The sequence below is a fragment of the Sinocyclocheilus anshuiensis genome, unplaced genomic scaffold (assembly GCF_001515605.1).
Source record: "Sinocyclocheilus anshuiensis isolate Anshui unplaced genomic scaffold, SAMN03320099.WGS_v1.1 scaffold91, whole genome shotgun sequence".
NCBI classification, from domain to species: Eukaryota; Metazoa; Chordata; class Actinopteri; order Cypriniformes; family Cyprinidae; genus Sinocyclocheilus; species Sinocyclocheilus anshuiensis.
In genome coordinates this window covers 644,723-650,424 of record NW_015552636.1, presented here as the reverse complement: position 1 = coordinate 650,424, position 5,702 = coordinate 644,723, and positions in this window count along the sequence as shown.

Below are 5,702 nucleotides of genomic sequence, written 5' to 3'. Positions count from 1 at the left end.
CGGTACGAGACTCAAACCTGCAACCTTTGGGTTACGAGTCCGACTCTCTAACCATTAGGCCACGACTTCCCCACTATTTAAGTCCCCCTTTTATTTTTGAAGTTAGGCCTTAGCTCTTTTGAACTCCGTATTGAAATCATGCCAGGCGGCTGGGCCATCTCCTGCCTTCCTGGCAGGTTGCTTGTTAAGTGAGCTAGCTGTGCTCCCCTCACCATGAAGGGCCTCTTGCAAGCACGCCGCTCCCTTCTGGGCATCTGTGAGTCACATAGGGCCCCTAGGCTGGTTTAATACAGCCTCGATTACCCCTTAAGCAACGATGTTTCTAAATCCATGCTATGGTAAGTGCACACGCTAAGCATTCTGCACACTTTCTAAAATCCTGTATGGTAAGGGTTATGCGCTGTCAGCCTCGTTCCCTTTCTCTGAGTTGGCTTAGGCCCCGGTTCTCGCCTTGGGATCCTCTCAACTTATGTTTCTCTGTTGATACATTTCTGAGCAGGGTGTTGCTACCAAAGCTCTGTCGAGTCAGTTCTTTGAGCAGGTTTACTCAGAACCGGTGATAGCCCTCCTGGGTGGCAGGCCAGGGTCTGGTGTGTTTTATTTAGACACCTGGCCGTATCCCCTTGAAGGAATCCCTTTCTTCTGATTCCAAGCCCTGAGCTCTGCCCTAGGCTTGGGCTTCCTAGCCCAGCCCTTAACAGATCATTTATTTTAGGGTATGCAGCTCAGGCCCTTGGCTGAAGGGGATGTCACTGACAGCCGTCAAGACGTCCTTTGGGGCAACTCCCATGGCTATGGTAGAGTTGGTATTTAGTGCTTGCCGTGGTTTCTGGCTTGCACTCCACTCAGCATGGCGGCGTGGGTATACCGCTCCCCAATGCGACCCCTAGAGGACGCAGTTCGAAGTTCCCTCGGAAGGGAACGTCTCAGGTTCCATATGTAACCATGGTTCCCTGAGAAGAGAATGAGACACTGCGTCCTCTAGTTCCCTTGCCATGCTTCAGACATAAACTTCAGATGAAGAAGCGGATGATGTGTTCTCCCGGCGCCCTTTTATACCGTGGTCGCGCCGGGTGATGACGTCACAGGCTGTCGCCTGCCAATGTTGTTGTCGTGTTTCAATGTATCCTTCAGACATCGGGGCGTTCCCCAATGCAACCACTAGAGGACGCAGTGTTTTGTTCCCTTCTCAGGGATCCATGGTTACATACATAACCTGAGACGTTTTTTGCTATTAGAGCAAAAGGGAACGACAAAAAAATGTATTTGTTGTAGATTCTGTTCACCACTATTGAAGTTCTCTGAACTATGGCAACTTCTGCCGGAGAAGGCCGAAAATATGAAAATGGCTCATAGGAGTGCAGTACTCTCAGCTGCCTTTAACACATTGTACCATGTTTAAATACAGTCTATTATATTCCCCACAAAATTAATGCAAAAAATAATTTTGACTTAGCAGATTTTGATTGAGTTACTCACAGAAAGGAACCTGAACCACAGAACAAATAGAGGAAGAGATTCAGCAATCACACATGTGAAAAATCAGATTGAAGAAGAACTGACGAATAGAAAGAGCGAGAGGAGAAGAGGCCATGGGCTGCTCCTTCAAGCAATCACCACATTAACCAGCAGCTTAACAACCTGACCTTTAGATAATAGAACTGCACATTTAACTGTAATTCATCATTACTTATCAGCTGAAGACACACACACACACACACACCTATCTGAAGCTTCTCTCTGTATGTGCTTTGTTTATTTCTTGGATTCACTTTGGCTTCATCATGACCAAAGATCTCCTTGATAAAAATTCCATTATACTGAAACATCCCGCAACTTTAAGGAGCAAGTTTCAAAAGTAGGTTTTCACAGTGAAGCCATAGAATAACCATTTTTTGGTTCCATAAAGAACCTTTCAGTGATCAGTTCTTAAAAGAACCATGCTTTTCTTAGTTTGAAGGACATTTTATTAATCTGAAGAAGAACCTTTTTCCACTATCCACCTTCTTCTTCAATGCAGAAGTAAGCCTGGGCGAGACTTCCAGTTCATTAGCCGCTAGATAAATAACGAGAAGAATAACAACGTGCAGTAAACGGTAAAACTGTTTGCACTACAAACCAGTGTGTTCGTAATTAAGATAATGCATTAAAATAATATGGTAAGACACACCAAATTTCAATATCAAGCAGCAAAACAAACTGTTCAGTACAGCTAAAAATAGCTGGACGCGGATGAGACCGGAAGCTAGACCCATCGAATTTACAAATGGCCGTGCCAATTTTACGGCAAGAAAAAGGTGGATAAAGAACCATTCATGGAATAGAAAGATTCCATGGATGTTAACAGTTCTTCATGGAACCATCAATGACAATACAGAACCTTTATTTCGAGTGTATTGAAATGCACTAAACCACAGAAAGGACTTGTTCTGAACTTCTGCAGCTTTCTGATGTATATTTTCTTCGTCTGATATTACTGGGAAACTTAGATTCTTACACGGGTTCCTGCTTTCATTCTTCAATATACAGTTTACTGACAACTGACAAATATAACTATACTCTACTATAAGAACACAATATTGTATTCTGGGTGACAATATACTGTATTGTTGTTTTCAAACATGTTGCACAACAAAATTGGATGCCACATTAGTTTGAGGCCCAAATTCTCTCTGTAAACTAACTATTAACTAAAGCTTTTGTTACCAAAAATGTATGTGTATTAGTGAATGAAATTGTTTTCAATAGAATACATGGGTTATTCTTATAAAATCAGGTAAATTTCACACCAAAACTCAAGTTGTTTTCATTTTTATATATATATATATATATATATCGTCTATTTTAGGATCGTTAAGATTGTTTGCATTACTTTGAAAAGTCCAGGTATACTTTTGGGTAATTTTTTAATGATTTCCCATTACTGTATTACGTTAATAAAAACTATCCTGTTCAGACACAATTAAAACATAATAATAATAAAATCAACATAAATTAAGAGCAATACAGTATATACAATCATAATGCATAAAGTACACAACTGTTTGGAAACATTATGATTTTTAAATGGTTTTAATGAAGCTCACCAAGGCTGCATTTATTTGATCAAAAATACAGTATAAATTATGAAATATTATTACAATTTAAAACAGCTGTTTTCTACTTGAATATCTGTTAAACTGTAATTTAGGCTATTTCTGTGATGCGCAGCTGTATTTTCAGCATCATTACTCCAGTCTTCAGCGTCACATGATCTTCAGAAATCATTCTAATATGCTGATTTGCTGCTCAAGAAACATTTCTGATTATTATCAATGCTGAAAACAGTTGTGCTGCACAATATTTTTGTGGAAACCGTGATACATTTTATTTTTACATAAATACATTATAAATGTCTTTACTGTCACATCTCATCAATTGAATGCATCCTTGATGAATACAAGTATTAATTTCTCTCAAAAGTATACATATATCTAACTGAGCGCAGCGGCAGCGACTCAGTGTCTCAGTGTGTCGTTGAGCTCATGTGGTGCTGCTGATTATTGTCTCTCTGCTGTTGTAATATTTCATATGATTGTTTCTCTGCTCAGTCCTGATACCAAACTGTGTGTTTGAGCAGCGGCCGCGTTAATATTGATGAGGGGAAACTCTCCAGCATCATCAGAGCACTGCGGCGCTCACAGCTGAAACCCATCATCACACGTCACCATCTCACCTGAAACCACAGGAATCAGACGCTGGGTTTAAGAGATCGACGAGAGACCAAGACAAAGACAGAGAGGCATCAATTAGTCAAAGATTCAGGGTGACGCAATTGCGCTGCTGAACAACAACTGCGAACCAAACATTTTTTTGAGTTTAGCTTTTGTGTCTGCTGAGGTTTATGCATGATGGATCATAGGAGGAGATCAGTCTTTGCTATAATAAGGGTTTCTGTAACGCTCTGCGCAGTGATGCTGACTCGAAACACGGAGAACAAGATATGGACTGTAACCCTTCGTAAGGAGGATGATGATGATGATGATGGAGAGTGTGTTCACTTTATATTCCGTGAGGCGTGAGATGCACACACCAGCATTTAAAGTGGTGCACTGGTGTCACTTTTCATACGTCTGCTATTGCAGTGTTATAAAAGCATTAAAGTGTTCATTAAATGGAGAATCAAAAGGTTCTTGATATTTACACATATGAGAGTTTGCGCTGCAATGTGAGTGTTGCTAATAAAATCAGTGCATACCCGCACACATGCAGCGTCTTTTGTAACACGACAAGTAATAATATACTGTAGTTAAAACTGAATATGTAGCAATTAAGCAAGCAAAAGCAATTTGAAACAGACTGTTGTGCTGTTTTAAACATGCAACTATCACAGCAATTGGCATCTCAACTACCAAACCACATGACATGCTGTAAAGGAGGGCGTGGCTACAGTGTGATGAAGTCAGCCAATCACAGCAGCGGGATTCTGTGATTCTTTCAATTGAGTGTTTTTCAAAGATAGTGAAAATAAGGATGCAGTCGAAGTCAACTGTCACCAACATTTTTTCATAATTCTATAAAATATTTTCATGTGTGTTTTGCCAAAGAAAAATCATACAGGTTTGGACTATCACTTTTTTCACTACTTCAGCGCTACAGTGATTTTACCGCAGTTAAACGCAGCCTCTCATGACTGCAATGCTAATCACCTCAGCGTTCACAAATATTGTCCTCAAACATATCTTCTGTTTCTTCAGTGTTTGTTTTTGTAACTAGACATTTTCACTGGAATCTGGGTCATGCACCGCAGTACCTGCGACAGACATCCATCACCAGAGATCTGAAACTCTTCTGCATGCTCTTCCAACAGTAATCCAGAAAACAGACTAAATTAAGCCTGCTCTGAGCCACCTCAGCAACTAATATCTAAGCATACTGTTGTATTTAATGTGTAAATGCATTAAACAGTCTGTGTAAAGACACCTAAATGCCACTTCAGAAGGGCTTCTGTGCCATTTTTGCAGTGTAAAGTTGGCATCAGTTTTATAAGGAGAAAGAAATTGCAATTCATATCAAACTAAAACACTAAAATGACCTTCATGTGTTTCATCATGAAACTGATCTGACGGCACATTCACACTGAAAACATATTAACATTCCCGTGAGAGTCACAGGACGGATCATGAGGACTCTCTTCTGGTTTGTTTTTACTCAAACGCTGACAGACAAATTGTAGAGTGTTTTGGGAAGAAAAGCAGACGGAGGCTTTTATTCAGACCCAGTTATCAGGATCAGTGAACGACATGATTCACAGCGACCCAAACACAATTAATATCCTGAGCATCTGCCTCAAGTAATCGATACTCATCCCATCATCACACGCAAACAAACGCAGACACGACCGACATCAGAGCAGCAGAGGACAGATGAAGGTGATTTAAGCAGAATAATCCAGAAGAAAACTAGAAACCTTCACAGCCAGTGCGCAAGGAAATGAGCAATTATTACAAAAAGGAATCGTTACAGTCCTGAATGGATGCTGATTGGTCAATAGATCATCTCAGAAATCCTGAAATACACTAATGATTAAAAGTTGGGGTTGTTTTGAAAGAAGAAAGTAATGCTTTTTACTCATCAGTGACACATTACATTGATTAAAAGTGACAGAAAATACATTTACAATGTTACAAAAGATTTCTATTTTAAATAAATGTTGTTCTTTT